A 25,224-nucleotide genomic window follows, 5' to 3' on the forward strand; every position below is an offset into this window, starting at 1 on the left:
GGGCAGGGGAAGAACTTAGGCAGAGACATAGCTTCAGGAGTAAACCAGGCCCTGCCTGATCCCACAGAGAGTCCTGCAATGTGAAGTTGTATCACAGAATTTGTTCCATCTTGAGGCACAAAGGCTGAGCTTTTATGTTGCTCCATCAATCATTAGTTACAGAGGAACCTCAAGGGGCCTTTTTATAATCTTCCAGGCATTTCTAAGAGAAGTGGCTCCAGTCAGTGAAGGACAATGCTCCTGAGAAGGGTGCAAACCTTCAGCAGCCAGGAGATGAGAGCAGGAGTCTGGGAAAGAGGATTGTGCTGAGTGCTCCCAGCATCTGCCACGTGGAGTGGAGTCAGCAGGACAGCAGATGAATCCCCTTCCATTGCCTTGGCACAACGGAAGTCTCATTCTTGGCACTGGGCAACAACTCTCAGGAGAGAGGGAAGATCCTAAGTTGGTAGAAATTAATTTTTCCCCATCCTTGTTGATAGGGAACTTGATATAGTAAGTAAGGCAAAGAATTAAAAAATTAAATTTTATTTCTTGCATACCTGAATTATGGACTGAGATTCACTCTTCATTGTAATGATTACAAGGTACAGCAAGCTAAATAAAGGTGGGTATAAGACGTTTTGAGAAAAAAGAGGTATGTCCAATGGCAAATATATATGCTTTTCTTATAAAGTAAAAACAGACTAGGCACAGTGGCTCGTTCCTGTAATCCCAGTGCTTTGGGAGGCTGAGGAAGAAGGATGGCTTGAGGCTAGGAGTTCGAGACCAGCCTGGGCAACACAGTGAGATATCATCTCTACAAAAAAAACAAAAAAAAGTAAAAATTAGCCAGATGTGGTGGTATGTGCCTATAGTTCCAGCTACTTGGGAGGCTGAGGCAGGAGGATTACTTGAGCCCAGGAGTTCAAGGTTGCAGTGACCAATGATTACTCCATTGCACTCTAGCCTGGATGACAGAGAGAGAGAGAGACCCTGTCTAAAAAAAAAAAAAAAAAAAAAAATTAAAAAAGTAAAAACAAAAAGAACAAGATTTATAAATCTTGTCCAGCGTGGGCTATAGGTAATTCTGGTGAGAAATATTTACACATTCCTGTGGTTACATGATGCAATGTCCAGGTGGGTATTACATGGACTGTGACGAATCTGGAATGATGGTACTGACATTGTAAATATCTCATTAGTAGATTGCCTCAACCTATAAAAAAGAAAGCTTTTACTGATTTATTCATGTGGTCACCATATTTGCTAGAGAATTTCACACACATTTAGATGTGTTTAATTCAAGGGAAAAACAATCATCTGGACTGGAGGAAGTTGCCAATAGCTCACGGGACTAAAATTTCTCATGTGTGTCGTTTAACACAGGTCCACGTAACAGGTTTTTCCCGTCTGTATTTATTTGACAGATTAATTAAATCAAGTCCAGTTTATATTTTTTATCCCATTGTAATTTAGAAACTGTCAGCTAAGACTTAGAAAGCTCAGAAAAAAAGTCAAAAATAATGAAAGGGTAAGCTCCTATGTATATGTAAAAAAAAAAAATACAAATTTGCCAAATGTTTGCCTGCAGTAAGGGTACTGGTAAGTTCTTCTTTCCATTTCCCTCCAAATGCTCCGGCTCATTACACTGCTTTTCCCTTAATTTGATTTAGAACTCATATGCAGTCTTTACTATGGTGTTCTTAACTACTTGCTGTATGATTTATCTGATTCTATAAGGCCATTCACTTACTGCACTCAATGAATATTTCTAGGGTATGTACCACATGCCAGGTGCTGAGCTAGGCAGCAAGGATCCAGTGGTATACAAAACAGGTCCTGCTCCTGTCTTTACGAAACTTATAACAGGCACATGGTCTTCAACTGGGCTAACAGAAAACATCAGATCTTTATTTTGAACCTGGTTTCTGTCTTTTTTTTTTTTTTTTGAGACAGGATCTTGCTTTGTTGTCCAGGCTGTAGTGTGGTGGCATGGCCATGGCCCACTGCAGCCTCCACTTCCTGGGTTCAAGTGATCCTCCCACCTCAGCCTCCTGAGTAGTTGGGACTGCAGGTGTGCACCACCATCCCACATAATTAAAAAAAAAATTTTTTTTTTTTTTTGTAGAGACAGGGTCTCATTAAGTTGCCCAGGTTGGTCTCAAACTCCTGGGCTCAAGTAATCTTTCTGCCTCAGCCTCCCAAAGTGTGGAGATCACAGGCCTGAGCCATCATGCCTGGCCTCTAATGGTTTTGTTCAAACTAATATTTATAGCTAGTCATAGAAACATTAATATCTACTCTTCATCAAAGCAAGTACTTTGGGCTTTAAAGATGTCCTCATCATCATCCTTATCATAACCCATTTATACCCAGTATCCAGAGGAGGGAATCTGACTCTAAGCCCACACAGTAGACCAGGCCCTAACTTCTCTGTTTTTTATTTTCTTTTTTTTCCCCACTTTTCCTCTTGAAATTATTTAGTGCATTGTATGTATTACCATATCAGTCCTATTCCTTCTAGCTTAAAATCTGTTTCTTGGTGGTAATTTACATCACCTACTCTGACATACCCTCGATTTTGATGTCACATTGGAAGGGAATTGATAAATCAGCGCCTGTGAGGAATTATGATGGTACCAAACAGAGAGAGAGGCTCTCAGGTGCTGTAGCAAAGATAGTTTTTCCATAGGTAAATTTGCTCCTTCTTCCTTAGCAATAGAACACACATTCTTTAGCTGAGACCATGATCATCCAAAGATGACATCCCCGTTTCCTTTGCAGCTAAGGTGACCATGTCATTAAGGTTTGGCTAATGGTATGCAAACCAAGTGGTCTGTGCAGTTGCAAGGAACTATGCCCTGAAAGGAAGGTGATGTGTCTTTTTATATCTGTTCCTGTTGGCTAGAACACAAACAAGAAAGCTGAGGCTCAAGCAATCAGATTGGAAGTAGTGTATTGATGACAGCAGAGCAGGAACTTGGAAGGAGCCTGTATCTGATGATCAGGGAGCACCTCACCAGCCCTGGACTGCTTACCTTTGGACTTTGTGTAAGAGAGAAATCAACTTCCATCTAGGTTTTGTGACTTTGGGTTTTGTATTACTAGCAGCCTAATTTAATCCTAATGAAACAGGCACTGTGACAGGAAATAAGAATATCAGCCAGTGACTTTCCTGGTATCTCTGGGTCAGGGAATTAGTGGTTCTCCCTGCTTATGATGCTTATCCATATACTGTCCTTAAGCCAGAATGAAAATTGACAAGGAAATAGGGCTTATGAATGATCAGAATACATTCTGGCAATCATATTTCAGGTGGCAAAACCCCTGCTCCAGGAAAATCCTGGGAGAGTCACCTGCCCCTCAGTCTGGCCTTGGTGCAACTTTCCCCTTGGTAAGCAGAGTCAGAAGCACATGTCTGTGAAAGCAGCAATTGCCTCTAGAGTCACTAACCTAGCCCGGAGGAATTACAAACTACCCTAATTGTCTCATATACAAAATGACTTTGTAAAAAGAAGCTCAGAGAACAGGGAACAAAGAACAGGATCAGAGCTGAAGTTTGAAAATATTGGTACAGGATGGATTGGGGCTGGGGGTGGAAAATTGGGAACAGTGAGAAAAATTAGGAAGGCAATGAAATAATCTAGGAGACTAACATTGAGTGCTGGAGCTAAGGCATTGGGAGTAGGAATGTAAAGGAAGCAGCAGTTGAATTAGAATTGTTGTGGGTATGAGATTACATAGTGATTATTCATAAAGGGAAAAGAAGGCAAAGAATGAGAGCTAGCAAAAGAGATGAAAAAGGTTAAACTATAGGGGTAGGAGGAAAAGCAAGAGAGTGAGCATCATGGAACAGGGTACATTTTAAAGGAAGGAGTGGTCAACAGAGTCAGAAGTACTAAAGAGGTCAAGAAGGATAAGAAGAAAATATATCAATTGGCTTATTATATCGGTTTTGGCAACATGGTAGCCATTGGACATGCCGCCCTGAGCAGATCTGCTAAACTAATGTGCATGGAAGCCAGATTGCAGTTGACTGAGGGATTAAGACCTTGCCCCATTCTAGAATAAAGGAAGGCGTGGGATGAAGGGTTGTTTCTTTGGGATTACAGGAACTGCTAACACAGACCTCAGGTGAAAGCAATTCTTTCAAGAATCTTGGTTTGATATCACAGAACACTTTCAATTCATACTGATGTTGTCTTTGGCTCCTGGAAATGGTATGAATAAAAAACTTCAGCATTGTGACTGCCTTTAACTTTTTGGACGTTTTGACTACTACCCATTCAGTTGGGCCAAAATCAACTAAGAAATTATGCACATGGGTGTGATAGTTAAATACCAAATGTTTATTGTCTGTCCCAAGAGATAGTAAGAAAAAGTTCTGCTAATTAGGTCCTGTTTACATTTCCATTATCATGGCTAATTACCTGTTTTATTCAATGATATGCTTTATTAATTATCACTAGTGCTCTTGGTTCTCAGCCTATTTTCAACATCTTACAATGCTTTATTTCCTAGGTGTACTTACCACCCCAGATTTTGTTTGTATTAAGAAAGCAATAGATACATAGAAGATAATGAGCAAATTGCAGAAGTTATCCCCTGTCTTTGCTCTTTCAATGGAGAAATGTGACCAGAAACTGGTCACATTTTAGAGTTAGAGGTGACGAAGTTATTAAGGTTTATTTTGTGTAGCAGTTCTCACTCTTTTTGATAGTGGGCAATGCTTTATGATTAGTATTGAAACCACAAAGACTTATTTATTCTGTTATATGACTTTGGTGGGCATTATCTCATATAACCCTTAGAACCCCTTATGAGGGACTATCACACTCCCTCATAAGAGGTTCTGAGGGTTATACGTGTGGGTTGTTCACACAATTTTCTGCCTCTTTCAAGTGTGGTAGTGAGGTAGGAGGTGGGACTTGACTTTAGAGGCAGGGCTTGGGCACTGGACCAAACTGAGGACTAGCTAAAACATGGACAAAGCAGAAGCAGCTTTCCATAACACATGCCCACCAATGTACCATGTCAGTTACCACTGCCGTGGCAATCCCCCTGAGTTACCACCCCTTTCCATGACATTTCTGCATCATCTGTCCCTTAATTTGCAGGTAATTCAAAGTGGGTATAAATATGACTTCAGAACTGTCTTTGAGCTGCTACTCTGGACACACTGCCTGTGGGGTAGCCCTGCTCTGTAAGGAACAGTGCCTCTGCTGCTGCTGTACCCTGCTACTTCAACAGAAGTTGCTGTCTAACACCACTGGCTCACCCTTGCATTATTTCCTAAAATAATGAAAAATATTTTTATATTTTAAATAATGGAAAAGTCAAGAGCCCTCCCAGGCTAAGTCCTAATTTTGGGGCTCAACTGCCCTGCATCAGTGGGATTGCATTTTTTGGTTTCTTTGAAGTTAGGTGGGGACATGTGACTTATCTGGCTAATGGGATAAAAGTGTTAGTAACATGGGTCTCTTCCAGGGGAAACACTGAATTACCAGTGTGAGATGAAACAGCGCTCTCTGGTCCTCTTCTATTGTGACTATAGAAGCACAGAGATTGAACTTCTGTTAGGCAGGGGCTCTGAGTGATGATAACAAGGATTACAGCCTATTACTGGTATGTGAGGGGCATGAAGTGTGGGAGAGAAATAAACTTTTTTGTGTGTGCTGAGTTACTGATTTTGTGAGGTTATTATGGAAACAATATAGTCTATCTTGACAAATATAAGGAGAGACTATTACTATTCTCTTGTTTCCAAGAAGGAATGGGAGGCACAGAGCAGTTAAGAAATTTATCCAAGGCCACACAGGCAGGAAGGTGGAAGCAACATTCAAACCTATATTTTTCTCAGTCTTAAATGATGTCTTTAACAACTATGCTATTCTTCACTGCCTTCCAATTAGTAGTTGTAGGAATTTATAGTTTCAATAGAAAATGTTTGTACTTGTCATTTTTAAAGCTGTCTTCTTGAAAATTCTTACCTTATCTATGAAGGAATCATTGTGCGAAGTGATTTGATAGGTTTCCAAAATGCAAATGACTTTTTTGGGGTAGAAGCATCTGCAGCCAGACTTTTTGCCTGCAGAACCATAGGCAGTCCCCACAGCCAGTGCCTGTGGTTCTGCAGGCCTCCTTTCAGTAAGGGAGCAGCCTCTCCAGTTTCCCAGATTCTTCTGTCCCTCTTGATCTGTAAGATCCAGTGTCTGGTCTTGGGGCCTATATCTGAAACGTGTGCCTACACCTTCTCATAGTGCCATGTCCTTAGCTCAAGGACTTACCACTCTGCCTTTAAATATTCTCTTTATTTCTGACTTTATCAAGCCCCAAATTAAAGATCTTTTTATTCTGTATAGGTGATTTCTAGATACTACTCATGCTACAGAAAATAGAAATACTGTGCAAAATGTAACAAAAATAGCAAAGGACATGACTGTTCATAAAATAAGTAGGATTTAAATGGTTTAAGATATCAAAAACTGCCGGGCCTGGTGGCTCATGCCTGTAATCCCAGCACTTTGGGAGGCCAAGGCGGGTGGATCACGAGGTCAAGAGATCCAGACCATCCTGGTCAACATGGTGAAACTCCTTCTCTACTAAAAATACAAAAAAATTAGCTGGGCATGGTGGTGCGTGCCTGTAATCCCAGCTACTAAGGAGGCTGAGGCAGGAGAATTGCCTGAACCCAGGAGGCGGAGGTTGCCGTGAGCCGAGATCACGCCATTGCACTCCAGCCTGGGTAACAAGAGCGAAACTCCGTCTCAAAAAAAAAAAAAAAAAAAAAAGATATCAAAAACTATAGTGAAAAATAGGAAATTATGAAAAAAGAACTTGGACACTTAAAAAAACTTGCAAATAAGTCTTTTATCAATGAAAATTATATTAAAAATGCAATGAATAGATTAAGTAGCAGGAAATGTTTTCCTTTGGTTGAGGAAAAAATTAGTAAACTGGAAAGTAGATGTGAGAAAATCAGAAAGGGGTTAAGAGATATAGAGGAAAAAATGATAAGGTCTCATTATAGCTTATTAGAAGGATAGATTAGGAAAATTGTGGGGAATGGCCAGGTGTGGTGGCTTATGCCTGTAATTCCAGCACTTTGGGAGGCTGAGGCAGGCAGATCACTTGAGGTCAGGAGCTTGAGACCAGCCTGGCTAATATGGTAAAACCTCATTTCTACTAAAAATACAAAAAATTAGCTGGGTGTGATGGCACACATCTGTAGTACCAGCTACTTGGAGAGCTGAGGCAGGAGAATTGCTTGAACCTGGGAGGCGGAGGTTGTAGTGAGCTGAGATCACATGACTGCATTCCAGCCTGGGTGACAGAGTGAGATTCTATCTCAAAAAAAAAAAAAAAAAGAAAGAAAGAAAGAAAGAATGGCGGGGAGTGGGAATGTTGAAGAGATATTAGCTGAGAATGTATCAGAAATGATAGAAGATGTAAGTATTTTTTATTTTATCTGAGTACTTATTTTAAAGTAGATTCCTTGACCAGATTTATGACTGCAATAAGACACTGGTACCCAAATAGTAAAAAAATAAGCTGCTCATTTGCAAATTATGCCTTCATTAGGATTATTTCTATAATTATGAGTCCACTTTATTGAAGTCCAGTAAGATTATTTGTCAAACAAAATAAAATAGCTATAGTCAGGCCTGAAGATTATGAGAACAAGGAAGTCATATATGTAAAGCTATTGTTCCAACCTGTATTGTGCATAGAGATCAGAAGATGAACTAGTAAAAGTGCAGATGGCTATCTCTTACTCCAAAATCACTAGATTCAGTTAGTCTGGCCCAGCAGGTTGTGCCTTTTCTAAGCACCAGCCCAGTTTATTTAATGCAGGATCATCCTTGAACCTCACTGTAAGGTACATGGTTCTAGCCCACAGTTGCCTCAGTGTTGTACTGCTTTGAATCTTGTTGCTTAGGTGTGGAAATATTGGCTCTGGTGTACAGGGACTGCCCATCCTCTCACAGCCAAGTCATTTCCTGAGATAGGCTTTAATATCAAGAAAAACTTTGAAGTCCATTGTTTAATAACTTTACCTTTTTAATCAAAAAAGGAAATAAAAATAAACTCCACAGCATTTGAACAAAAGAATGTAGTTTTAGTAAAACAGTAAAAAGAAATCATGATAACAAAATTACTGATAAATTCCCTTGACAAAAACAAGGGTATTTATAATCCACTGGCCGATTTAGTGGGGTTTTAGAATTATTTAGAACTAAATTTAAATTTGACTTCTACCATGTAGACAAAACTCCTGGAGGATGGAGGTAGCCTGGTATAACAGAATGAATACAGACATTCCTGTCAGAAGACGTAGGTTTGAATCTTGGTTCTGTCAATCCAGCCATGTGATATTAACCTCTAGTGAAAATGTGCATTATCATAGCTTGAAGATATTTCTTTTTGTCAGCCAGGACATTATTCAATCTGTCTTCCATGAAATAATTAACTTTCATCAGTACTAATATGCCAATCTATGTGGGATTTCCACCCAGCCATCATTGACACTCCCCAAATAGCCCCTTAGGAAATGACTGTCACCATTATTATGGTGATAATGTATCACCACTAGTGATGATGTACATACATTTCCTAGCCCAGTTATTAGCATTATGTATAATCATGACTATTGTTATTTATCTTCTCCTCCCCTTAATCAATAAGATGAAGAATATGATGGTGTTCTTTCCTAACTTTGTTGTGAGGATTATTAAATTAGATAATTAATAGGCTACACATTTAGTGCTTATGACATGCTAGGCATTAAATCATTTGATCTTTACAACACCCTGTGAGGTTCTCCCCATTTTACAGATGAGGAAGCTGAGGCTCAGAGATGAAAAGTACATTACCCAAGGTCACACTGCTACAAGCGGTAAAGCTGGACTATCGTAGGTGGAGAGCTCAGTCTGGTACCCAGTACACAGTAGGCTCTTAATCATGGACAGCATTCATGGTGTTGTGTGTAGAGAGAACCTTTCCTAAGGGGCTGACTTGGGAGTGTCAAAGACAGGTGGGGGAAGCCCATGTTGGTAGGCATATTAGTATGGATGAAAGCTAAGTCTTTCACAGATGTGTTGAGTAATGTCCTGGCTGACATAAAAAAAAAAAATCTCCAAGCTATCAGCTGCAAATGAGGGTGGACATATATTTAAATAGGAGTTGGGCCCAATTCATCCCATGTGGTCCCCAAATTAATGGTATCTATGAAGGAACTAAATAATTGTCATACTTAGAAATGTTCCCTTTTAGTCCTGAGAGAATAGTTACGCTACAAAGATGCAGTTCTTAAGAGTGGGTGGAAAAAAAAAAAACCCCTTCTTTTATATATAGTTATATTCTGATGGGCCAGCAGTAGATGCAATAAAGGCAGTGATATTTAAGTTGATCAGGGACAGATGTTTAACATATTTTATGTAAGAATTGTAGTCAAAGTTAACTGACAAAACAGACTGTTTCTTGAAACATTGGACAGATGGAACCAACAAGATATACTCCTGAGGAGTCGGAACTCCTCAAAGTGACTCTAATTTAAAAATAATAATAATTAGTCTTGATCAAAGCACTTCAGTGATGTTCAATTCTTTTGACTCTGTTCACTTTGTCATAGCTACAAAGGTATTTCAGATACTTCTCTCTCTCTGTATGTGTCTGTGTCACACATGTGTGAGTACTCCTGGTTTCAAAAACATACTTTGTTTTATTTTCTATCATTCACTGTGGGAAATAGTGTGCTGTGCATATTGTTGGCTTTCTCCCCAGCATCTGCTCCCCTCCCTTCTTTCCAACAGTGCTTGATTTCCATTTGGGGATCTGTGGTCAAGGGAGACTGATTCCACGCCCAGCTCCATATCTTGTCACTACTGTGATCCAAAGCCTCTTCTTGCTCCCTTTCCTACTGAGAGTGAAAAGGCAAAATTTCCACTGGCTGTGAGGTCCAACATCATCTGATTCCATGCTGCCCTGACCTTGTCACCCTGCTTTCCCTGCCCCCTCACTTTGCTCCTTTAAAATGATCCCCTTGCTGCTTCTCAAATCCCCTTTCTCTAGATCTCTTAGGGCAGGGGTCCCCGACCCCCAGGGCCACTGACCGGTATAGGCCCCTGGCCTGTTAGGAACTGAGCTGCACAGCAGAAGGTGAGTGGTAGGCAAGTGCAACCATTACTGCCTGAGCTCCATCTCCTGACAGATCAGCAGCAGCATTAGATTCTCATGGGAGGGCGATTCCCTTTGTGAACCGTACATGTGAGGGATCTAGGTTGCTCACTCCTTACGAGAATCTAATGCCTGATAATCTGTCACTGTCTTCCATTATGCCCAGATGGGCCTCTCTAGTTGCAGGAAAACAAGCTCAGGGTTCCCACTGATTCTACATTATGGTGAGTTGTATGTATAAATATATAATTATTTCATTATATATTTTGCACATTTCATTATATATTCATTATATATTTCATTATATATATTGCACAAAAAAAGCAATGTGCTTGAATCATCCTCAAATGATCCCTCACTCCTAGTTTGTGGAAAAACTGTCTTCCATGAAACCCATCCCTGGTGCCAAAAAGGATGGAGACAGCAGAGTTAGGGAACATTTCACTGAATCAAACAAGTGAAGACCTTGATTGAATTGAATAGTTTTGTCCAAATCCCTCATTTTTGCACCACAGAAAAAACATTTCAATAAAACCAGATTAATTTCAAGCATTCACCATTTATTGTTTCAAGAGGAGTTTGCACCAACATTTTTCCCTGGCAAGAATTTTAGAAGATGTGTATGAAGTCTTTCTTCTTGTGTTCATATAGAACAATGTGCAATTCAGTCATGGGGTGAAGGCTTTGTTGAAAGCAACTGAGGGTTATTTACTGGGAGGGATTTCAGTCTTGTTACATTGACACAGCGTCGGCTATTCTGCTTATAATCACTTAATGAAAACTTAAAAATAAAAACATCTGGAAAGTGTGCCAAGCAATGCCTGCTTCACCAGTTCCACTTTCTGGCTTGTCTCAAGTAATTTTAATAATGTATGTTAACTCAACCGGGGTCTTGGAAGAATTCATGTTCTATAATCTGCTCCTGTCCACTGTTACAAGAGTTTTGGGAATAGTCCTATGAATTTAATAAAATACTTAAAATAATACTGCAGGAGACTTATATCTTGATAATTATGCAAAGAGCTGTACTTCAGATATATTATATACTTCTAAAAGGACGCAATTTGCCTAGAATTCTGATGATTGTACTTTAAAAAAGCTGTGGTTAACAGGATCAAATTTAAATAGTTTTGATTCACAGATGACCCAAAATGAAATTCATGCAACTAACAATTGGGAGGGATGGTGCTACCACTCTCTTGAGTTTGCCTTATAATGACTCTGTTTAATTTCCTGTTTTAAAGAAAGAACTTGAATGGAATTTCTTCTTAAGGGATTGTTTGGTTTAAACCTGATCCTCTCGAATGCTTTCCTAAATCCCTCCTTTGAGGATTTGGACTCTGGACTCACCTGAAGGTATCATTTCAGTTCTTGGATGAGAGACACACTCTTCATCATTCCAAAGCAATCCGAGAAAGTTCTTCCCAGCTACAAATGGCATCAGCAAGTGTACAAAGCACACTTTGTTCTGTGGAAAATGAAATTGTATTCTTAACAGTGCATCCTTGGGCTGAAATAGGAAGACCCTCCACCTGGGCATTAATGCAAGTCAGAATCATTAACGTTCATAACAGTCCACATTGCCGTTTAAGCACTTGATATTCAAGGTATTTGGGTCTTATTTCATTCAATAACATAATATCTGCATTTATTAGCAACTCCAATTTGGACTTCTTGCTATTCAATTCGGCTAGGAAAATTTATATTCAAACCAGAGAGTTTAAGCTCAAAGACTTTATACTTCTTTTGCCATGGCAATTAGTGGAGCAAAAGACCTCCCAGCCTTTCACCTAAGTTCTCTCCACTTTCCAGTGGAAAAATAATTCGGTGATAACAATAAAGTTTCAGTGCCCAAGCAAATTCTTTTGGGATTATATTTACACCTGTTTTAGCAATATAGGTAAGGATGACCTATTTCAAACCACAACACGTGAGTTATATGCAAGTTTACTTAGTGGAAAGTTATAGGCTAGACATACTGCTCATATGAATAGGAATTTCTTAACTGTGAAGTTAAACAAACAATTCCAAAAAACTTAATTAATAATTGTGAACCTAAGCCAAGATTAATTTCAGGTAAAAACAAAACAGAACAAAACCACCACTAGAAGACATTGAAAACTGCAGTCCAGTAAGATAGCAAAGTACAATGTATACCATCCCCAAAAGCTCCGTGATTCCAATGATCAGTTGAGTCTACCTACACAGTAAGAGCTTCATAGCTCTGTGAAACTCTGCCTGGAAGACAGCTTTCTTAGTAGATTTCAGAATTAAGAGCCAAAGTAATCTTTTAGTTTCATTAATGAATATAAAATTTTAGGAATTCTGAATAACTCACTTCACAGGTTACTGTTACATAGCCCTTAATCATATATAAAAGTTCATATATTCACAGGTCATTCCTGCAGAAGACCTAAAATAAATACCATGCATTTTAAGAAATTTAATAATTTAGTTTTTAAAAATTGTAGATTACATGCAGCTGTAAGAAGCAGTACCGAGAGGTTCAGTGTATCCTGTACCCAATTTCCTTCAATGGTACTTTCTTGCAAAATTTTACTATTATGTCACAACTATGATATTGACATTGATACAATCAAGGTACAGAACATTTCCACCCACTCAAGACCACTTATGCTATAAAAAGACAGCATAAGTGGTCTTGAGTGGGTGGAAATGTTCTGTACCTTCTCTCTCTTGTCCATATCCACTTCTCTCTTGTCCCTATCCTCTCCTTTGCTGTGGGCAACGAGAAATCTGATTTTCATTTTTATAATATTCTCATCTCAAGAACAGTAAATAAGTGGAATGATACAGTATGCAACCTTTTGGAAAAGTGCCAGATTGTTTTCCAGAGTGATAGTACCATTTTACATTCCCACCAATAATGTATGAGTGATTTAGTTTCTTTACATGCTTGTCAACATTTGGTGTTGTCACTATTTTTTATTTTAGCCATTTTGATAGGTGTGCAGTGATAGCTTATTGCAGTTTTAATTTGCATTTCCCTGGTGTCCGATGATGTTGATATCCTTGCCTGTGTTTACTTGCCATCAGTATGTCTTCAGGCAATTGTCTTTTTCTGTCTTTTGCCCATTTTCTAATTGGCTTGTTTGCTTTTCCTAGTTGAGTTTTGATAATTCTTTTAAATTTTGGGGCTATTCAACTGATCTATTTCATATTGAGTGAGTTGTGATAGTTTGTGTTTCTTGAGGAATGGGTCCATTTTATCTAAGTTGTCAAATTTGTTTGTGTACAGTTGTTTGTAGTATTTGCTTATTATTCTTTTGATGCCTACAAAATCTGTAATGATATCCCGTTTCATTCCTGATATTGGTAATTTGTATCTTCTCAAGTCTTGCTTAAGGTTTGTCAATTTTATTGATCTTTTTTAAAAAAATCTTTTTTGTTGACTTTTTCTCACAAAACTGCTTTTTTGTTTTCAATTTTATTGACGCCTGCTCTTACCTTTATTATTTTCTTCCTTCTGCTGGCTTTGGGTTTATTTCACTCTTCTTTTTCTAGGTTCTTTAGGTAGGAACTTAGATTGTTTGAGAATCTTTTTCTTCTTTATATACATATAATGCTATAAATTTCTGTTAGCATTGCTTTAGCTGTCTAACAAATTCCGATATGTTGTATTTTTCATTTTCTTTTCACTCTCTGCATTTTAAAATTTCTCTTGAGACTCCACTTTGACACAGGATTACTTAAAAGTCTATTCTTTAGTTTCCAAGTTTTGGAGATTTCCCTATTATCTTTCTTTTACTGATTTCTAGTTTGCTTTCATTGTGGTCAAAGAACATACTTTGTACTAGTTCAATTATTTTAAATGTGTTGGTGTTTGTTTTATGGCCCAAGTATACTACATCTTGGTATATGTTCTGTAGGCCCTTGACAAAATGTTTGTGCATTCATGTTCTTGACCTTGGTCTTGTAGTTTTTTTTTTCCTTTTTCTTTTAGAATTGCCTATTTGGTGTTGGTATCAGGCTAATGCTAGTCTGATTAAATGAGTAAGGAGCTGTTCTCTCCTATTCTATGTTCTGAAAGAGATTGTGTAGAATTGATGGCATGTTCTTCAAATGTTTGGTCAAATTATCTGGGCCTGGATATTTCTTTTTGGAAGATTTTTAAAAACACAAATTCGATTTCTTCAATAGTTTTGGCACTATTCATATTATGTATTTCATCTTGGGTGAGTTTTATTAGTTTGTAATTTTCAAGGAATTGGTCTATTTCTTCTATTGATGAATTTATTAGTGTGTGTGTGTGTGTGTGTGTGTGTGTGTGTATGTGTGTGTTTCTTTTATGGCATTCCTTGTTATCCTTTCAATGTTTGTGGAATCTGTAATGATATTCCCCCCTTATTCCTGATATTGCTAATTTGTTCTTCTCGTGTTTTCCTTTATCAGTCTTTCTAGAGTTATTAATTTTATCACTCTTTTGAAAGAACCAATTTTTGGTTTTATTAATTTTCTCTACTGCTTTTCTGTTTTCAGTTTCATTGATTTCTGCTATTATCTTTATCATTTCTTTCCTTTGCTGTAAATTTGTTCTAGCTTTTTTTTGCTTATTAAGGTAGAAACTGAGTTAAATGATTTGAGACCTTTTTTCTTTCCTAATATAAGTATTTAATGCTACAAATTTTCATGTTTTAATTGCATCCCATAAATTTTCTATGTTTTACTTTCATTTTCTTTTATTTCAAAATATTTTCTGACTTATCTCGAGACTTCCTTTTTGATCTATGGATTGCTTAGAAGTGGGTTAATTTCAGAATGTTTGAAGATTTTTCTGTTATCTATTATTGATTTCTAGTTCAATTTGATCATTGTCTAAGAACAAACTTTATATTTCACTTCCTTTTATTAAGTTCGTTAAGCTTTGGCTTATGAGTCAGAGTATAGCCTATCCTGGTGAATGTTCACTATGTTGTGGAAAAGAATGTGTATCTTGATGTGGCTTGGTGGAATATTCTATATAAATCAATTAGATACATTTGGTTGAAGGTGTTGTTGAGTTCTATTGCATCCTTAGCAATTTTTCTGTTTCGTAGATCTATCTATTACTGAAAGAAGTTTGTTGAAGACTTTAATTATAATTGTGCATATACCTATACCTATGTCTCCTTTCAGTTCTGTCAGTGTTAGTTTCAACAATTTTGAAACTATGTTACTAGGTGCATAAACGTTTAAGATTGTTATGTCTTCTTGATGATTTAAATATTTTATTAATATCCAGTATCCCTCTTTATCTCTGATCATATATTCTTTTAGAGCAGGCCTGCTGGCAGTAGATTCTTTTAGTTTTCCTTCACTGAAAGCATATTTGTTACATCTTTATTTCTGAAAGAGTTCTTCACTGGAGGTAGAATTGTACGTTAACAGTTCTGTACTTTTAGCACTTAAAAAATTTTGTGCTACTTCCTCTGGCTGCCATTGTATTCTGAAGAGAAATCTGCAGTTACTTAAATCATTATTTCCCTCTAAGAAATGTATTGTTTTTCTCTTGCCATTTTCAAGAGTTTTTTTTTTTAATTGTTTTAGTTCAGTAATTTTATTATGTTTGGTGATGAGTCTCTTCTGGTTTATCTGCTTGAGTTTGCCAAGCTTCTTGAATCTGTAGATAAGTGCCTTTTGCCAAATTCGAGAAGTTTACAGCCACTGTTTTTTCAATATTTATTCAGCATTGTACTCCTTCTTCTTCTCTTTTTCTGGGACTCTGAAGACATGAATGTTAGACCTTTCCTTAGTGTTTTGCATGTCCCTGAGGATTTGTTCATGCAGATAACCTGAGATCGGGAGTTCCAGACCAGCCTGACCAACATGGTGAAACCCTGTCTCTACGAAAAAATACAAAAGTTAGTCAGGTGTGGTGACACATGCCTGTAATCCCAGCTACTCAGGAGCCTGAAGTGGGAGAATTGCTTGAACCTGGAGGCAGAGGTGGTGGCAAGCCGAGATCCTGCCACTGTATTCCAGCCTGGGCAACAAGAACAAAACTCTGTCTCAAAAAAAAAAAAAAAAAAAAAATATATATATATATATATATATATATATATACACACACACCACACATTTATATATTTTATGTATTTCTCTTTATTGTGTATATTAATTTCTATTGCTCTACTTTTAAGTTCACTAACTCTTTCTTCTGTCACCTCCAATCTGCTGTTGATCCCATACAATGAGTTATTAATTTTTGTTATTGTATTTTTCAGTTCTAAAATTACTATTTGGTTCTTTTTATTCTTCATTTACCAGACATTCTATTTTTTAAATTTATTCCAAGTGTATTTGTGATGCTTGTTGGAGCATTTTTATAGTAGCTGCTGTAAAGTCTTTGTCCGATAACTTCAGTATCTATGTCATTGTAGTGTTGATGTCAGTTGAGTGCTTTTTGATGTAATTTAAGCTTTTTCTCATTCTTTGTGTGCCCAGTAATTTGGGTTATATTCTGGGAATTTTGAATATTATATTATAAAACTCTGTGTCTTATTTAAATTTGATGAAAGTTGTTAAAATTTTTGCTTTGGTGGGCAAACTGGTTAGGTTCAGACCACAAATTCCAACTTCTACCTGTGGGAACTGCCGCCAATGTAGTTTCCATTTTCTTTTCTCCTCCTCCTCCTCCTCCTCCTCCTCTTCCTTTGCTCCCTCCCCCCTTCTTCCTCCTTCCTCCTCTTTTCTTCTTCCTCCTCCTCTGTCTCTTTTTCTTTCTTCTTCTTCCTCCTCCTCCTCCTCCACCTCTTCTTTTTTTACTTCTTCTCCTTCTTTCTCTTCCTCCTTTTTCTTCTACCTTTTCTTCTCCTTCTTTCCGTCCTTTTTCTTCTTCTCTCCCTTTCTCCCTTCTTCCTTCTCTTCCTCCAATACTTCCTCCTCCTCTTCATTTTCTCCTTCTTTCCCTCCTCCTCCTTCTCTTTCTCTTTCTCCTTCTACTTCTTTCTTTCTTTTTTTTTTTTAACATTTACCAGTTTATTGTACGAGATATTGCAAAGGATAAAGATGAAGAGACACATAGGGGAAGGTATAGGGGGAGGGGAACAGAGCTTGCATGCCTTCCTGGATGTGCCACCCTCTGGGAATCTCCACATGTTCAGCTATCTGGAACCTTCTCATTTCCATTTTTAAAGACTTGGCAGTGGAATTCTGATGTGTCCCATATGTGTGTCACTCAGTGGTTAGAGACTTTGGCCATAGTCTACATGTTCATTCAATTCTCAAAGTTTTTTGGTTTGCTGATTAGGATCAGACTCATGAATGTGCAGCTTACAGTGAGTCCTTGTAGTGTGCAGCTTACAAGTGTTCATAAAGAGCTATGGGGTTGCCTTCCTGAGCTCCCCCTCTGGTACTTTCAGCTTCCTAGTGTTCCTATTTTTGGCTTTCTGGCCTGATAGCTGGGGCTTCAGTTACTTTCTGCCATGCATGTCTGCAACTGCTCAAATATCCAGGCCCTTGTGGCAGGAGGATAGAGAAAGAATAAGATGCAGTAGAGGGGTTGTCCCACTCTCTTGGGATCACCACTCCATCGATGGGCAAGCAAGGTGTCCTTCCCTTAGAGTTTTGGTTCCTGCTAGCCCCAGCTGTACTCTCTGTCACTGCCTGCCTTGGATTGCTCAGGGGATAGGATGAGAGAAAACTGAGAAGAAAATCTAAAAAATAAAAAAGAAAGTGGGATTTCCATATTGTGTTCTGAGTGTCAGAAGTTCGCATTCCTCTCTTCCCAAGCCAGTAGTACAAGGCTTCTTCTAGAGTGCTGCTTATGCTCCAGTGCTCCCATTTGAGTTTCAGGGCATACTGTATTCAGGCCAGGGGATACAGGTAATAAGCTCACTACCATTTTGGTGGGCCTTCAAGGTCTAGTCTTCTTCCTCAATGCATCTGCTACTAGTTACGCCTAAGGGTCCTCAAACAACTGCTCTACCCAAACTATGTAGATATAATGTGTTCAATGGGAGATCCAGAGTAGAGTGTGCCTCCTCCATCTTACCTGGGTGGGACCTCAAAACACGCATTTAAATTTCACTTCACACCTATCACCTATCATAAAAAGGCTTAGCCCATGCTCTGAAAATTACTGGTCAAAAGCAGGGTGTCTCAGCCTCCCATTTTTTCGAATACAGGAACAACTGTATGTGTATCTGCCTTTTAGTCATGACACAGTGCCATTAATGAAACACTGTGACTTAAGGTCTTAGATTCTCTAAGTATCCTTAAAAAGTAATATACCTGGATATTACTTTAGCTCTTGGTTAAAATATAATCAAGACAGTGATTAAAGACAGACTCTGGTTTTTATCCAAAGTTGAGAAAAGAAAACATACTGCTTTGGAAGACATTGCCCATTTTGCTCAGCATTGTTTAAATAAAACATTTCTCTTTGAATTTCATGTAAAGAAAAGGTTCATCGCTTCTTATGAACTCTCATGTTTCTTATATGACTTAGTTTTTTTTCTGTTCTGGCTTTCAGAAATCTCAAATCCTCATGTATTTTTGGTTCAATTACACTGGCTCTCCTTAGCTAGGTCTCCTGAAATAACCATTTTTCCTCTATCATGTTATGTGTATCTATTTTATACTTATTATATGGATAGACACCAAGTCATATATGAATTTGATGCAATGGTAAGATTGTTAGTCTCCTATCTTTGATACTTTGCGATTTTTGGTATTTCTAAAAATCATGCTGTTTTTTAAAAATATCAAACTTAAGTGAAATAACTATGTTGAACCTGAGTGATGAGTACATGTGATTTTAGAATGGCTATTGACTTTGTATATACTTGAAATTCTCCATAATAAAAAGTTAAAAGTTTTTTTTTAAAAAGAAATGATTACACAGCTATTCTATTAATATTGCAGCTCTGGTATAAGAATAAAAGCACAATAATTGAAATAGAATAGCTAGACCTGCAATATTAATAGAATAGCTAGTCCTGAAGCTAGAACTAGCACATTAATTTCTGATGTATACGTTTAAGATGCAATAATAAATCAGCAGGAAAAGGAAAGATTTTCAACAAATAGATGACTTGTAATATCTAGGTTAACTCTTTGTACAGAAAAAGGTTTACTTTCACTGGACACAAAAACCTCAAAGTTAATTCTAGGCACACCTAAGAATTAAGTGGAAAAAAAAAACTAAAGAAAAAAGAATCTAAAAACGAAGTAATTATTATTATTATTTTTTTTTTTGAGACGGAGTTTCGCTCTTGTTACCCAGGCTGGAGTGCAATGGCGCGATCTCGGCTCACGGCAACCTCCGCCTCCTGGGTTCAGCCAATTCTCCTGCCTCAGCCTCCGGAGTAGCTGGGATTACAGGCACGCGCCACCATGCCCAGCTAATTTTTTGTATTTTTAGTAGAGATGGGGTTTCACCATGTTGACCAGGATGGTCTCGATCTCTCGACCTCGTGATCCACCCATCTCGGCCTCCCAAAGTGCTGGGATTACAGGCTTGAGCCACCGCGCCCGGCCACGAAGTAATTATTTATTGACCTCTCTATTTGCGGAAGAACTTCTTAAGGTAAAAACAAAAGAAAACAATCATAAAAGGTCAAAGATTTTATCACATAAATATTTCACACTTTGTATTTTGAAATGAAAAAAGCCACAATAATCCAACAGCAAACTAGAAATATTATTTACAACAAATGACAAAGCATAAGTAGTCTACATCTATGCTAAACTTTTATAAATGAATAAAATGAACAGTAAAACTCAAGTGGATAAACAGTCGAATGTCTTGATAATTCACAAGATAAGAAGTGGCTAATAAACATGCAAAAGAAGTATATTCTTCATTAATAACTTATTAAGGGAAATCAGACCTATTAGATATCAATTATCTGCCAAATGTGACAGTTTTACGGAAAGTACGGTAAAATAGTTTTTTGAAATAATGACGATGATTTAATCAAGCTATTTTGTCAAGAGCTTTAAAGCTTTAAAATACTAAGCATTTGATCCAATAATTCACCTCAAGGAGTTTCTCTTAAGGATAAACTTTATATCCTTAAATTAGTGACATATATTCTTAATTCTAAACACATTCATATATAAAATATATAATTATATATTATATGTGTGTGTATATACACGCACACATATATACATACATATGTGTATGTATATGCACACATGCATATTCATATATAGCTATATATACACATACATGTATATATGTCCATAATATTATATATTTTATATACAAATATGCTTAGTATTATGTAATAAAAACTTTACTGCAACGACTGTGTAAATGCTCCAGCAAGCAATTGCACATACATTTGAAACAAATAAAAAACAGAACATCTCAGCCTAAAAATAGAAGATATAAAGAGTCAAGTAGAAACACATAGACACTCACACACACAGACACACACACATATGCTCACAGATGTTTGCTGTAGTTTTAGAAAAAAATATCTGGAGACAACTTAATTGTTCAAAGTTATAATGACAGTTCAGTAAATAACTGTATCTTTGTATAAGGAATATTTTTAGTCAATTTGACATAATATTATTTTTCTCCAGGGGCTTGTGATATGGAAAAAATGTGGAGCTATTGTTTAATGGATGTAGAATTTCTGTTTGGGATGATGAAGAAGCTCTAGAAATAATGGTGACAGTTACACAACATTTTTGAACGTTCTTAATGCCTCTAAGATGTATGCTTAAAAGGATTAAAATGGTAAATTTTTATGTTATGTGTATTTTACCACAATATGAAAATAATTATTTTGTGATGTAGAAAAACACATTATAAAAAAGATGCTATGTTAAAACTGAAAATATTTGTACACATGTTAAAGGGAACCCACTGCTCTTTTTTTTCTATTAGAATATACTGATTCACAACTGAGGATGCATGTTAGAACCATGAGAAGAGCTTAAAAAAATACCAGGCAGAGACTCAACTAAAAAAGAAAACTTCAGGCCAATATCCATGATGAATATCAATGCAAAAATCTTCAATAAAATACTGGCAAACTGATTGCAACAGCACATCAAAAAGCTTATCCATCACAATCAAGCAGGCTTCATCCTGGGAATGAAAGGCTGGTTCAACATACACAAGTTTATAAACATAATTCACCACATAAACGGAACCAAAGACAAAAACCACATGATTACCTCAATAGATGCAGAGAAGGCCTTTGACAAAATTCAACAGCCCTTCATGCTAAAAACCCTCAATAAACTAGGTATGGACGGAATGTATCATAAAATGATAAAAGCCATTTATGACAAACCTACAGCCAATATCATACTGAACGGGCAAAAGCTGGAAGAATTCCCTTTGAAATCAGGCACCAGACAAGAATGCCCTCTCTCACAACTCCTATTCAATATAGTATTGGAAATTCTAGCCAGAGCAATCAGGCAAGAAAAAGAAATAAAGTGTATTCAGTTAGGAAAGGAGGAAGTCAAACTGTCTCTATTTGCAGACAACATGACTGTATATTTCGAAGACCCCAATCGTCTCAGCCCAAAATCTTCTCAAACTGATAAGCAACTTCAACAAAGTCTCGGGATACAAAATCAATATGCATAAATCACAAGCATTTCTATATACCAATAACAGACAAACAGAGAGCCAAATCAAGAGTGAACGCCCATTCACAATTGCTACAAAGAGAATAAAATACCTAGGAATACCACTAACAAAGGATGTAAAGGACCTCTTCAAGGAGAACCCACTGCTCAACAAAATAAGAGTACACAAACAGATGGAAAAACATTCCATGCTCATGGTTAGAAAGAATTAATATTGTGAAAATGGCCACACTGCCCAAAGTAATCTATAGATTCAATGCTGTCCCCATCAAGCTACCAATGACCCTTTTTACAGAACTGGAAAAAACTACTTTAAACTTCAAATGGAATCACAAGTGAGCCCACATAGCCAAGACAATCCTAAGCAAAAAGAACAAAGCCAGAGCATCACACTGCTGGGCTTCAAACTATATTAAAAGACTACAGTAATCAAAAATGGCATGATACTGGTACCAAAACAGAGGCATAGACCAATGGAACAGAACAGAGGCCCCAGAAGCAACACCACACATCTACAACCATCTGATCTTTGACAAACCTGACAAAAATAAGCAATGGGGAATGGACTCCATGTTTAATAAATGGTGTTGGGAAAACTGGCTAGCAATGTGCAGAAAGCAGAAACTGGACCCCTTCCTGTCACTTTACACTAAAATTAACTACAGATGAATTAAAGATTTAAACATAAAACCTAACACCATAAAAACATGAGAAGAAAACATAGGCAAAACCATCCAGGACATAGGCATAGGCTAGGACTTCATGACTAAAACACCAAAAGCAATGGCAACAAAAGCCAAGATAGACAAATGGAATCTAATTAAAATTGAGAGCTTCTGTACAGCAAAAGAAACCATCATTAGAGCAAACTGGTAACCACCAGAATGGGAAAAAATTTTTGCAATCTACCATCTGACACAGGGCTAATATCCAGAATCTACAAAGAACTACAAGAAAAAAGCAACTGCATTCAAAAGTGGCGAAGGATATGAACAGACACTTCTCAAAAGAAGACATATATGAGGCCAACAAACATGAAAAAATGCTCATCATCACTGGCCATTAGAGAAATGCAAATCAAAACTACATTGAGATACCATCTCACGCCAGTTAGAATGGCGATCATTAAAAAATCTGGAGACAACAGAATGCTGGAGAGGATGTGGAGAAATAGGAACACTTTTACACTGCTGGTGGGAGTGTAAATTAGTTCAACCATTGTGGAAAACAGTGTGGCACTTCTTCAAGGACCTAGAAATAGAAATTCCATTTGACTCAGCAACCCCATTACTGGGTATATACCCAAAGAACTATAAGTTGTTCTACTATAAAGACACATGTATATGTATGTTTATTGCAGCCCTGTGTACAATAGCAAAGACCTGGAACCAACCCAAATGCCCATCAATGATAGACTGGACAAAGAAAATGTGGTACATATACACCATGGAATATTATGCAGCCATAAAAAACGATGAGTTCACATCCTTTGTAGGGACTTGGATAAATCTGGAAGCCATCATTCTCAGCAAACTGACACAAGAACAGAAAACTAAACACCACATGTTCTCACTCATAGGTAGGTGTTGAACAATGAGAACACGTGGACTCAGGGAGAGGAGCATCACACACTAGGGGCAGTTGGGGGGTTAGCGGAGGGACGGCAGTGGGTGGGAAAGGTGGAGAGGGTGGGGAGGGATAACATGGGGAGAAATGCTGGATGTAGTATATACCTAAAGTAAAATAAAAAATAAAGAAATTTAAAAAAATCTTAAAGTGCTCAAGATCCACCTCACATTTACTGAATCATCACTTTCAGGGGATGACTTATTCTATTTCAGTTTTAAAATTATTTAAAAAAATAAAATCTGTAATTGATTTTAATATATGTCCCAGATTAAGAACTATTCTTCTAGATTATTAGAGACTGAGAGGAAGCAGAACAATTATAGTATAACCCCAAATGTGTAAAGATTAAAGGCAAATAGTTATACAAACCAAACATACACAGAGATTTACTAAGAAATTATCAGCAGATATCTTTGTCAGATGGATTACAAGATACCTGATATTTCATTATAAGAGTGTGTATGTGTGTGTGTGTGTTATGTGATTTCAAATTTTCCACATAGGGTATTAGACATATAATCAGCAAAAGTTTTTAAAAGAGAAGCAGTAAGCAAATCAGTGAACATGTTCCTTTTGAAGGGAGGTTTTCCATTTTAAAACTAGAGATGACCAAAAATCTCAACTTCTACAAAACTGAATGTTCTTGACAACACAGCCAAGCATTGTTTATATTCAGTCAGTTGAAACATGTGAAAAAACAGAACCTACTTCTGTCGGGGTTACAATATCACAAAGGACCAATTCCTTCCCATCCTTTCGTTTTCTAACCCTGCGCACTAAGAGCACTAAATCTATGGGCTGTTGTGGTTTCACAGGGTCTCATCATGTGTACAAACAAATGGTATGGGTCCTTAGCACTGCTTCTTTGGAGGTGGCTTCTTTATACTGATTTAACTTTTTCCTTACCTTAAGGCTTGAAATACATCAGGCAGAGCTTCAAAAAATCAGATCCTGGGAGTAAGACATTTTGACCAACACTTCAGTTTGTGTGAAATTCATCTTTCCTCTTGCTCACCATAAAATACCATGCCCACCTCCATCGGACTTTGGAAAGGAAGAGGATTTCTTGGGTTAGTGAGCACATTAACCTTCAGGAGAGTGGAACTTGAAGGGCAACAGGTTGATTATGTTCTCTTCCAAAACATCACCCAAGTTGAGGAGCTGGAGTTATTGAGGAAAGGCTCTGAGACCCAAACCAAATGGTGTTTTTGTGTTGGATGTTTTCCATTTGCCCCTCCAGGTCCACTCTCTGTAATTCCTTACCAAGCTCTGGGCAGAGACTTCATCAGCGGGCTCCCTTGCCCTCTGACTTTCTGTTAAATGCAGTCAGAGACATTGTTAAGAAATATGAGAGCGAGGCCACAGTGCTCATTTCTCTTGCTCCTTCCTCTGCAGTTTGATGGTGTCTTTGTACTGAAGGCCACACCTCCTGTGAGGCCGCCCTCAAGTACAGCGAGAACTATCCTCTCCAGTTCTAGGAATTTCCTGGTTTCATCCCCTTTCCCCTTCAAGGTTGGGGTGATACAGCCCTTCTGTAGCTAAGCACAAAGTTCTGACCCACCCATTGCTGGTTTCCCTTAACCCAGCCTGCATTTTTATAAACAACTCTATACTTTTGTGAAATTCCCCTCAACTGTACCATGGGAGGGAGCCATGTGTGCCCTGCCAAGACATTAGGCCACACTTCTCTTGATATTCAGTAATTTTTTTCTCATTATGCATTCCATGAAGAGCTAAGTATAATGTCTGCTAGCCGAATGGCAGGGATGGCTTCAAGATGAGACCTCTTTACGTGATCCCGTGGGATGAGACAAGCTTCATAGCAAAAGAAAACATGTGAAGCCAGATGTGCTCATTGAAGTTAAGAACATTCATCAG

General features: G+C 37.7%; 1 long non-coding RNA gene across 1 annotated transcript in view; it reads left to right on the forward strand.

Annotated features, from left to right (window-relative positions):
• Nucleotides 1–23,357, forward strand: part of LOC118147990 (uncharacterized) — a 59,263-nt gene extending 35,906 nt beyond the window's left edge. Inside the window, exon 3 of the long non-coding RNA XR_004734724.3 lies at nt 21,002–23,357. This is a non-coding gene — a long non-coding RNA (uncharacterized LOC118147990). The remainder of the gene's footprint in view (nt 1–21,001) is intronic.
• Nucleotides 23,358–25,224: the final 1,867 nt, after the last annotated feature.

Source organism: Callithrix jacchus, chromosome 15 (assembly GCF_049354715.1).
Source record: "Callithrix jacchus isolate 240 chromosome 15, calJac240_pri, whole genome shotgun sequence".
Classification (NCBI taxonomy): domain Eukaryota; kingdom Metazoa; phylum Chordata; class Mammalia; order Primates; family Cebidae; genus Callithrix; species Callithrix jacchus.